The sequence below is a fragment of the Temnothorax curvispinosus genome, unplaced genomic scaffold (assembly GCF_003070985.1).
Source record: "Temnothorax curvispinosus isolate PA1 unplaced genomic scaffold, ASM307098v1 QBEX01016327.1, whole genome shotgun sequence".
Taxonomy (NCBI): Eukaryota; Metazoa; Arthropoda; class Insecta; order Hymenoptera; family Formicidae; genus Temnothorax; species Temnothorax curvispinosus.
This window is the reverse complement of record NW_020226107.1, coordinates 328,515-339,872: the sequence shown is the minus strand read 5'-3', so window position 1 is coordinate 339,872 and position 11,358 is coordinate 328,515. Positions and strand designations below refer to the sequence as shown.

The window sequence follows — 11,358 nt, the reverse complement described above, 5'->3', positions numbered from 1 at the left end:
TTAATGTTCCTAACGTTTTCTTAATTTATTTATTGCATTTAGTTTATTTTTATTATTATAGGTTTATTATATTTTTGATTAAATATTATATATGATTTATTAAACGTTTATAATAACGTTTATAATAAATGTTTATAATAACGGTTCTCTCTATTTATTAATTTAATCAAAAATAGTAAAAACAAAATTAAAAGGAATTTTATTAGGTTAATAATAATAGTTATATTATTGATAACTAAAAAAAATAATTTTATATATGACGTATAAATGATTATTTATATAAAATTGTATTTTTCTATATTATTTTTTCCTTTTTTCTCTCTTTTTTCTTTATTTATTAAAATAATTCAAAATAAAATTAAAAGAATGTGTGCATGTATGAGTACGCATGCGTATATGTGAAACTAAAGGTAGGAAATTTTAAATATATACAAAACTATTACAAAACATCTTTCTTTTTGTTATTACTTCTTATAATTACTTATCTTCATATATTTACATGTTACTAAATTTACGATAATTGAATATGGACTGGTATTTATTTATTCAAGCTCTTGCCCAATCAGCAGACAATGTTTTTTAAATGTGTTTTTAATATTCATTTTTTATTAATTATACATTTGTACAATTCATTGTAAAAATAATATTTATTTAATGTTTATTAAATATTTATTTCACATTGATTATTTATTTGAAGTAATAATTTAGAAAAAATATTTATTAAACGTTTATTTAACGTTTATTTAATATTTGTTTTACATTAGTAAGTTATTTGCAATAAGTTAAAAAAACATTTATTTAACATTTATTCGACATTATTTTAATATTTATTTTACATTAAACATTAACTATTTATTTGCCATAATGAATTGAAAAAACATTTATTTAACATTTATTCGACAGTAATGTAATATTTATTTTACATTAATTATTTATTTGCAATAATGATTTAAAGAAACATTTATTTGACATTTATTTAATATTAATTTAATATTTACTTCAGATATTGCGCTCGAATTCCTTCGCGTTTTGCAAACGCCCGATCGTTTCATTCAGATGTAGATGGCGCGACGCGTGAGTCGCCACTTTCAAAGCGCCCCCACTCTTTCCTCGCTCGGCTCGCTCTCGTTCAGTCAGTTCAGTGTCATGGCCGCTCTTGCTGCGTTTCTTCGGACGAGACGAGTACGTTTTCCTTCTTTCGTAACTGATTGAGCTAAGCGGCACATATTCTGGAGACCAACCGAGCGAGATTCGACTTCCCAAGGAGAGCTCACCGCCAGGAAAAGGAGAGCTGCGGCAGCTCGCGTCCGAGAGGGAGAATTGAGGCGAGGAGTCCGGTCCAGCGAGCAGGGCCCTTCCGATATTCTTATTTAGGACGCCATATTGGAAGATCGACATTGTTCGTAGTAGTACAAGGAGCTCTGCAAGGTTAATCTCGTCTTGAGATCTTGGAATTGCTCTTATTCTTGTGACTCTGGGTTATATTTTGGCCCTAGAATTTATCTCGTAGACAAATGCAGAGGCTCCCCCTCTCTTTTCTTCTCTTTTCTTTTCTTACTTTGATTTCAATCGGTAATCCAGACTCCTTAATTCCGTATTATTAATATTATTTGTTAAATGGCATTTGTGATATGCGATTAGTTATTTGGTATTAAGGTATTAATTTTAAGTTTTATTAGTATTAAGATATTTCATTTTAAGATACTCACAATCAGTATCAAGACATTTTTCAATTTTAATTTTAATTTTGTTGAAACTAAATTTTAATTTTTATTTTTATTAAGATACAATACATATATTAATTGTTTTAAATGGTTAAAAATTTATTTTTTTTTCGTTATGATATAATATGAGTTTAATTTAGATAGTATGCAAGAGTACATGAACAAGTAGATAAAAAAGTGTAAACAAATAAATATATGTTCCTTTGTACCTTAGAAACAAACGTGTGCGATCTCTTAGATTTTTTCTGACTCTCCCCCCTATATGCTATTTACCACATTATCATATTAACATGCTCTATGTCATGTATATTATCGGTGACTTGCAGTGGAGTTTTTATTTAAGTTGTGTTTCATATGGTTAATAAAAAAAAGATTTATTATATAAATTTTATAACATTATTAATTGTGATACATGTATGTCTATATGTATCTGATTAATTAACAATGTTATAAAATATTTTGCGGTAATATTTTTTTAATATTAAAAATCTTAGATTCTAAATAATAAATCTAGATAAATATTGCGTTTAACAGAGCAATGAGATACGACAACATAAGTCAAAGTCACAACCGTATCTCGTTGCTAAATTTACCAAAACCTATACTATATGAATTACCGATGATGTACGTGATATGGAACATGTTTCATTACGATTTAAAAAGTAGTAAAAATTAATACATTGATAATAAAATGTACTACAATAAATGTTTTCTCCAATAGTCCTAATAAAGTATTCTTTTGAATTCAGTAAATATTTTATTAGGTTTAGAAAATTTGTTTCAATTAGATGAATAATTTTTTCATTTGAAAAATATTAACTGAATTAAAAAAATACTTTATAAGGACTATTGGAGAAAACATTAATTAAAATTTAGTACATTTTTCTATCAGTGTAGGATCTAGAGGGTTTTAGGAGGTTTAGGAGGGTTTTACCGATAACTCCTCTTTTAAACCTCAAAATGGGAAACAGTCCGTTTTCTGCCGTTTTCAGGCACAAAGTAGGAGCTAAGTACAATACAATTAGAACCTATCAAAATCCTCCAGAATCCTGAGATGTGAAAATAAGAGGTCGAAAGAAGGAGTAAAATTTCGACTCGGGTAGCAATATTTATATATCCTTCATTCATTCAATTTATAGACAACTATTTTACAGCTTCGTAAACGTAATCGGAAGTGAATCCTAAATCGCGATTTAAATATGTCTGAAAGTGGAACATTCACAATACATAGAATGTACTTTATTAAACTTCTGATGCTTATTCTATTAGAGATTACGCTTATTGTTGCAGATAACGTTGTTTTCCTTGTGGATAATGTCAATTATAAGCAACCCAGAGATATATTAGAGTTAAAATCGTATGTAATTTAGATCTCTATTATTATATTATTATCCATAATTATCATGTGAATTTCATCATTATGACAATAATGGTCACGGTTCATCGTTTATAAAATCACATTTTATTCGTATTTGTTTTGATTCTCGTCTCTGCGAACAAAGATCAATCCTATCCTCATACAGATAATTTCTAAATTCGTCTGTACGCGCATGGGAATGCGCGGATAGGATAATTGCGTAGATATGTTAACACGAATAAATAATAATCATGTTCGAATAGATTGTCGATATTATGTATGTCGATGGTCACTCGCTGTCGCGGCGTATGCACACTCATACATAGCGTAGTATATTACACTACGGCGCGGCAACCGTCATTTCATACGCGCGGTCATCCATTTCAGGAATGCGATTAAAGGTCGATATTAGCATTGATACTCGTCTAATTCGAGTCGATGAGTCCTCGCGCCTCGATGAACACCAATCGAATTCTCAAATTAATTTACCAAATTGCTTTTGTACGTCAACCGTCATGATATTCCGGATTTTCATTCGCCAGATACATTTCTCCAAAAGAATATATATATCATACATGTATTTCGCTCTGCGATCAAGCCAACATGCCTTCGAGATTAATGACCATGCGGTTACCAATAACTATACGCTTTTATCCTATATTTCTCTCTTCACCGCCACATATAAAACACGTTTATAACGAAAGCGCGAAACAAGATTGCCTAATGCGACTCTCATGGATGTAATCTAATTTAGATTAAACGTGAGGTCTCATACGTGACGACACCAGTCCTCGCATGCGCATTTAAATAGGTATGTTATATCGTTCGTATAATATTCTCACAGAGCATGCAAATGGATACACGATCCAATCGACTCTGTCCGGATTCCGCTTCATTGATATAGAAGACTAACCAAGTTGACAAAAGATTAATCACGAACAGAGAGCTAAACCTCTAATCTGCAACGACTGCAATCATGTCCCTCGATCTCCGTTATTACGCTCACTCTGTGAAAGATTGGTTCTCCATAAGTATTCGTCGTTTACGAATACTTAAAAGTAAGTTGTGTTATTTAATCTCAATGTAACAATTGATAGTTTTACATTGATAAACATAAATTAAACGAAAAAGAGATAACAGGATAAAAGAACAATTAAACGTGTGAGGAAACGAAAGATGGAATTTATAATATTGACATGTATTACAAGCAAAAAAGGAATAAAATTACAGAAAAGTATGCTAGCATGTTTTCTTCGTAGTCTTTCGTTTCTGCATGGTTCAACGAAGGATTAGCTTGAAAAAAAGAATCGAAACTTCGTAGCTGCATCGTGAAGGAGAGAAGAAGGCTTCACGTGTCGCAATACGAGATCGAGCGAGATGAAGAAAAGCACGGCGGAGCAGGAAGAGAAAAAGGAAGGGAAAAACCCGTATGAGAGAGAAGAGATCGCGTTAGAAGAGGAGCGCGCGGAGGAAAGTACGGAGACTGCGTGAGAGTGGGAAAACGTGGTTGTAGGGGGTGAGGTGGAGAAGCGATAGAGCGAGTTTGGCCGGAGAGAGGGAGGCAGCGACAGAGACAGAGAATGAGGGTTGGTTTGCCGAGCTCAGTTACGCCGCGCCCCTTGCGATGAGCGTTACACCACACGAGTGAGATCGCGGTGTCTCTAAAAGGGCGATTGCTCTCCTCTCTTCTCCACACTGCCACTTTTCCTCCCTCTTTCGTGGTGGTGTGAATAATGCGGCGCGATTGTTAACGCAACGAAAAGCTAGGAAAAGCTCCTCGCCTTGTAAGGGAACAGGTAGCGCGTTAGGTGCACGTGTTTCCCTATCGGAGAATTAACAGCCGATTTTGTCGACATTCGCGCTAAGTCTCTTCCATTGTTTTTCCCGATGATAAAAACGCATTGACAAATAATTTCATCAAAACTGTCCATAAATATTTTATGGTAAGAAAGGCATGAGAAAATTACAAGGTGGTCTCACGTGGAAATTAAGTGTGTTAGAGAAAACGATTAAAGAACGTGCGACTATTGACGAATTATATGCACTTTTCGGTTTTGTGTCATACGAACAATGTAGTTTCCGATTAACATTGATGACTGGATGATAGCTTATTCTCGTGCAAATATTCGTTCTCGCTCTCGAGAGAGAGACATTCAGCAAAATAAAGTACCATTTAAATCAAAATAAGTCGATCGTAAAGCTGTGCAAATTCGTCGTCTACAAAAAAGAACTTGAACTCCGGCTGTTTGAATTTGAAGTTAATCTATATTATCGCGGAGCGGACAAATGCTTGCAACGATGTAGATGTGGTGTGGCAAAGTTTTAACAGATAAAACTTTAAAGAAAGAAACATGAACATGATTGAGTGATCAATGCGTGAATTTGTTTAAAAAGTTTTCAAATAGGAAGATATGAAGTAGCAGAAACTTTCAAAATTCAGAGAGTTGGATTGGATGAAGCGAAGTTAAAAAACGGTTCAATTCTGAGGCCAATTCAACAAAGGTAAAATACTTAATATTTTTCGCGTTCGAATAATTTTCAGTTTAGATGGCGGCTAATTTATCTAATAAAAAAATTTAATTTGTTGCTTTTACGCAATTCTTATTTTGCTATATTAAAAAAGCAATTATTTTTATAAATAATGCAATGTTTGTTTTATAAATAATGCAAAACTTTTAAAATTTTACGTTACCATGTTACGTAAAAAATAAAACGCAACAACAATTTTATAACTTTGTTACTTGATCTTTTCATAGCAATGTTTTTTATCAAAAAAAATTATTACACGGTATTTTATATAAAAATGGTATATTCGTCTAATGTGTACTAAAATATGTGCAGTTATGAGATCTATCGTATTAAAAAGACTTTCTATGACAAATACCGTGACATATCGAATAACTTTCAGCAAAGGGATTTAAATCTTTTTAATGTGTTGTACGCGGAAACTTTATCTAAAAATACATGGTACGTTTGTAAAGAAAATATACATGTATATCATATATACACGTATCTATATATACTACTGTACACATTTTTAAGATAATATATATTAAAAAATATCGTTACACAAAATTAAAAGCAAAAACTGTGAGAAAAATACGCCAAATTTCATACTTGTCCCGCATTTTTTAGCCAAAAAAACTGTGGTAAACATAGGTCGAAACACAAAGCGCATTGGCACGCTGCATCTATTTACGAACTATAATTCCGCAAAAAAGGAATAAACAATAAATATAAGTTCCCTGACATTATATGCTGTGCCGGCATTTATATATAAATCCATGTTTATTCCGCAAAATGTGTTAGCCATGTATGTTGGATTTCGGAGACCCGGCTTTTTTTATAAAATGTCTTTGATGTCACGGACAATTTATTGCGAACAATCAATTGTACGTTCTGTACGAGCCAACGAGGTAACATGGACGGATGCGCAGGAAATTGAGGACGGAAACTTGAACGAGATTTTAACCATCTGGACGGAAATGTCGAGGGCGTAACCAACAGAATTCATCCTCGCGGCGATTCAAACTTGCTCGAATTTAAGCGGCCCGGAGAACAAGTATACGTTCGAGTTTTAAAAGTCAGCTCGAGTTTTCCAGCAACCGAATTGGCAGAAGGGAATATCCGTGCGCGTGTGCGAGGGACAGTTGTGTACGTCCCACTATTGAATTGTCTACAATCATCTAGGTCAAAGCGACCAAGAGCGATAGAGGAACTTGAACTCGAACGCTGACTTTGTCCCCTATTGCCGATTTTCGCCTGTTAATCTCATCCTTCTCTCGAAGTCAGACGCCACGCGCGACAGTAAACAAACATAGATGCAGCTCCTATAATTTAAATTACATTACCTTTGATAATTTGCAAGCTGTATATATCTCACTGATATATTACAAAATATTGGGAGAAGTTTTGCAGAAGTTTGACAGAGATTTGTTGAATACGAATAGAAGGTACTCATAATTAATCAAAACGTCAATACGATAGAAATCGATCGCTTAGTAATAACAAAGTACGACATGGAGGAACGATGTTTAACGATAACCCAATTATTATCCAAAATATTCATCAGTTATAAGCATTTTTAATTTCAATATGTAAATTTGGCATGCTAAAAGTAGGAAATTTCTCTTGTATCATGGCCGAATAGCCTCAATTATAAACAAATTAAAATTGTTGCGCCTGAGCATTTTATCAGCTGGTTTTCAGCCGTTTTCGTGACAAGCGGAAGAGACACCGCCGCTGCGAAAATCCAACGAGCTTTTCGCTTTTTGTCAAAAGATTGGATGATTAATCATGACGTCCTATATCCTCTTTGCGCCCTTTGGCCTATGTGTGTCTACACGTACGTGATACGCAGTTATTCCCGCGCGCGCGCACATGCGTCACCGGGCTGTGTACCTTTTAGTGAACGAGAATTCATCAACGTCTAAAACTGGAGTGAAGCCTTTGTGAGTGATTGACCCTCCCGTGCTAGACCTTGTCGTTCCGCGTTGTTTCATTCCCAAGTCTAATATTTCTAATCTAATAGTCCAATACTTTTAGCACGTCCACTTTGCTTTCCCGAATGTACCACAACATTTGAAAGGAATGAAGATAAATTATTATTAGCGTTTTTGCGAATAAAATGTGTCAAATATTATTCAATATATGCCGATAACCTTTACTTTCCAGAATAGCTTTATATTTAATCGTAACTTATTTAAATTTATCACGACTCTATTAGATTTGCAAGTTCTTATCTACGTTCCAAAATCTAATCATCGTTTTGTAACAAGTTTGTAACTTCATAATGTCACACTGTCAAACGCGTCATGTGTCAAAATTGCACCTAGTCTAATAAAAGAGCTAACTTTTATCGAGTAGTTTGATGGTCGCGGCGCTAAAATATTAAATCAATTACGATTATTCAAGAGTGTTCGCCTCAACAGATTTATCCTATCATCGTCGAGAAAATCTCCCTCTCTCTCTCTCTCCTCTCCTTTCCGATATATGCAATTTACAGTTTTAAATACATAGATTTGGCCGTCGCATCAACACTGACCCTATTCAATCCCGTCTCACCGTTTAATCTGCATGAGATAGGCAGGTACGATTAGACGATTCGGCGGAAACGGAGAACCATTCAGTATTCCGCGCTTATCCGCTCGCTCACCGGCCCGGCCTCGACAATTCACGTTAGCCATGTAACATGGCCGAATTCAACCGGGAAGCTTATAAGCTTTTCAACACGCGGATCAACGAGGGTTTGAAGCCTGCCGAACAAGGGCAACATAACCCTAGCGTATATGTATCGCGGTCGGATCGATTTCCATATCTCAAACCGTTTCCCGATCCCTGAATGAACACTGCAGGGGTAATGTCATACGGCATTTAAGCTATGTAAATTTCACCGTGCAATTGTCGGTATCGTTTGCAGCTAATTATATGCTTTCCTTGCATTGTACTTCAGTCAGGATATGCATTTCCCTGAATGTATATTATTCTCTTTCAATCTCTCTGTTGTCGATCATAATAGCTATCAGAATGCTTCTATTAATTCCTTGCGCTCTCGATATTTTATCATACACGATCTTCGAGATTGCTTCGGAAAAACGAGCTAGAACTTGCGCAAAATTTATGAATCGCTCACGTTTGTTTGCGTCGCAGCACGAAGACACAGGGCATCGTAATTGTTGCCCGGATAAAATTAATCATCTCGGTTTACTTTTAATTTACATTCAAGCCGATGCTTGCTAACGACATTCACGATGAACTACACTAATATTTACTTGTATTACAATTACAACAACAACTCGTTCTCGTTGCAGAATTGCAGAATAATAATGGTATAGCTGTATATCACATTTATTAAGAAAATGAGATTGTCTAATTAAGTTGCGTAGTTAATCAGTTACATTTTTGCGAACTGTACTGTTTATACAAATTTGATAACGCTGAAAATTAGGAAATGCTATACACCTATGAAAGTTGATATATACACCGTATTTGAACATACATAATATACCGTTTGATTGGCGTTTATCATAAGCGGCGTATGCTGCGCATTTGCGCACATGTAATAAGTTAATCATGCGTCGGCGTAGCAGACAGCGTGAAATACGGCACGTGTAGTGATTAAATATATATGAAATTATGTGTGATCGATGGAGTATTTACATAAAGCAGCCGATTGATATAATGATCCTGAGAAGTATGTATGATATCGCTATGTATGTTATATTGTTATATCGCGTTCTTTTTAAAGCGAGCAATCCAGTATGGTGTCAAATTTTCGAAAGTAATCGCTTTGTCACGTAGAAGTTGACAGGGTTTCGGTAATAGATTTTTGCGTTGTTTGCGCGGGAAAAATTGGCTGCGCGAAACTTGCACAGATTCACGGCGAGACCGTGTAACACACGGCACAGCTTCCCGAAATTACTTTCTCGCAGCGCGCAATCCGGAATATCGCCCACTTCTCTCTTAATACAATACAGTTTTGCATCTCTATGAAAGTTCAATCAGCGAGTAAACCGGATTATATACGTCACGTCGTTCATCCGTTTCTCCGTCGATATTATTTTACAATGTACATACATCTCCTAAACCGCGTACGAATCTCGGTACATCAGAGAAAATATCAATACATCAAATGCAATGAAACAATATCGAACAATATCGAGCAGTCACATCGGCGGGGTGCATGCGATGGTTTAATCAAACAATTTTGCATCTTGTGCCTCGGGGGAGATACAAAGACCCCGTAATTTAACGCAACGCTGTAGATCAGATTATGCATACATTGACTAGCGTTCCCAATTTTTAACTGCGCGAATCTCCCGTATTCCGTCGGCATACCGAATGGACGGTGTAATTGCAAAATCCGTAATGAAATATTGCGTTTTCCCCGTGTTTCCGCATATACGCGTGGAACTGCAATTCTCCTCTCTCGCGTACGAGAGTTTTCTTTTCATTCTTCTCCGCTGTGGAAATCCGCCATCTCCGTTCATCCGTATGTTTGCGACAACGATCATTTCTCTCGCGCTCAATAGTGCTCGTTCCAGGATGTTAATTTGCAAGCAATTTAGTGCAAATCGCAGAGGGATGGGGAAACGGAACGAGTCCTCGAAAAAAAAAAGATAACAGAAAAATTAATTTTCCACACTGTTTGTCTTGGACGTTGGGTCGAGATACCCAGCATGTGGCGAGCTGTTTCCTCTACGTTCTGTGTTACGGACGGAATTGCGACTCACGCTCGAATAAAGAGTCACCGGTACCGTGAAACGAGAACGGCAAATGAATTTCAGCGTGATTCCAGCTTTATAATCCCGTTTAATAGCTAATGAGAATAGGATTCTGAAAATCGCTCGAAAATCTGTCTACTGTGATAAGCTTATTACGACTTACAATTAGGCCACGCACACACACAGACTTATAAGTTTACGTTACTGTCATTACGTATTCTAATAACTCTTTAGTTTGTGATATTGCTACAGACATCGCTATTAATAATATTTAATATAAAAAGCTAAATGGGAGATAGAAGTGCTGAAAAGCTCCATGAAGCTTATCTATTTTTTTCACTTTGTTAGTCATTTAGCTGTGTATCTGATTGTGAGTGTGTAAGATTAATTAATCAGGATAACAAATGTGTTTCGTTTAATTCTGCTTAGAGCTTAAACATTTCATTCAATTTGATTCTATATGCATGCGCTATGCGTAATTTCGAGCCACGCCAAGCGAATTCATTTGCCACAGAAGTAGCAACGTACGCACGCACGTAAGTGACAACTTATCGATGCAAACTTGACGGTACCGCGTGAATATTGAATGGCGCATAGCGTGTACACACTATACGTAAATCAACATTGTGAATGTATTAATTATTCGCCCTCGACAGACGCACGTTCCCAGAATCTGACAGCTATACGAGGCCTGCAGCTGGTTAACATGTTCGACGATGTTATTTCGATAATATAAAAAAGATACAAATATCGACCATATTGCATAATTCATTTTGCTGGCTCATCAAAACATATTGGAAATTATAATTTGTTTATAATTATTCTAGAAAAATATTTAATCCAAACATTATAACAAAAACTTCATTCGCGATGTTTGTATAAGTATTTAAGTAAAACGGTTATATAATAATAACGGTTATGTAATTTTTCTAAAGGTTGATTAAAAAATATTTTTTACTTTCATATTTGTGTCAACATTTTGCTTGATTGGAATTCAAATGTACTATTGTGACATCTTCAAAACATTTTATACATGTTTTTAATAACTCATTAG

The 11,358-nt window shown here is 35.1% G+C and overlaps 1 protein-coding gene across 2 annotated transcripts in view; it reads left to right on the top strand.

Annotated features, from left to right (window-relative positions):
- Positions 1-4,699: 4,699 nt before the first annotated feature.
- The window catches only part of LOC112466546 (limbic system-associated membrane protein-like), a 127,882-nt gene continuing 121,223 nt past the window's right edge, over positions 4,700-11,358 (top strand). For both annotated transcript variants that reach the window (XM_025034687.1, XM_025034685.1), the window contains exon 1: positions 4,700-5,583. The gene's annotated coding sequence lies outside the window, so the exon portion shown is untranslated. The remainder of the gene's footprint in view (positions 5,584-11,358) is intronic.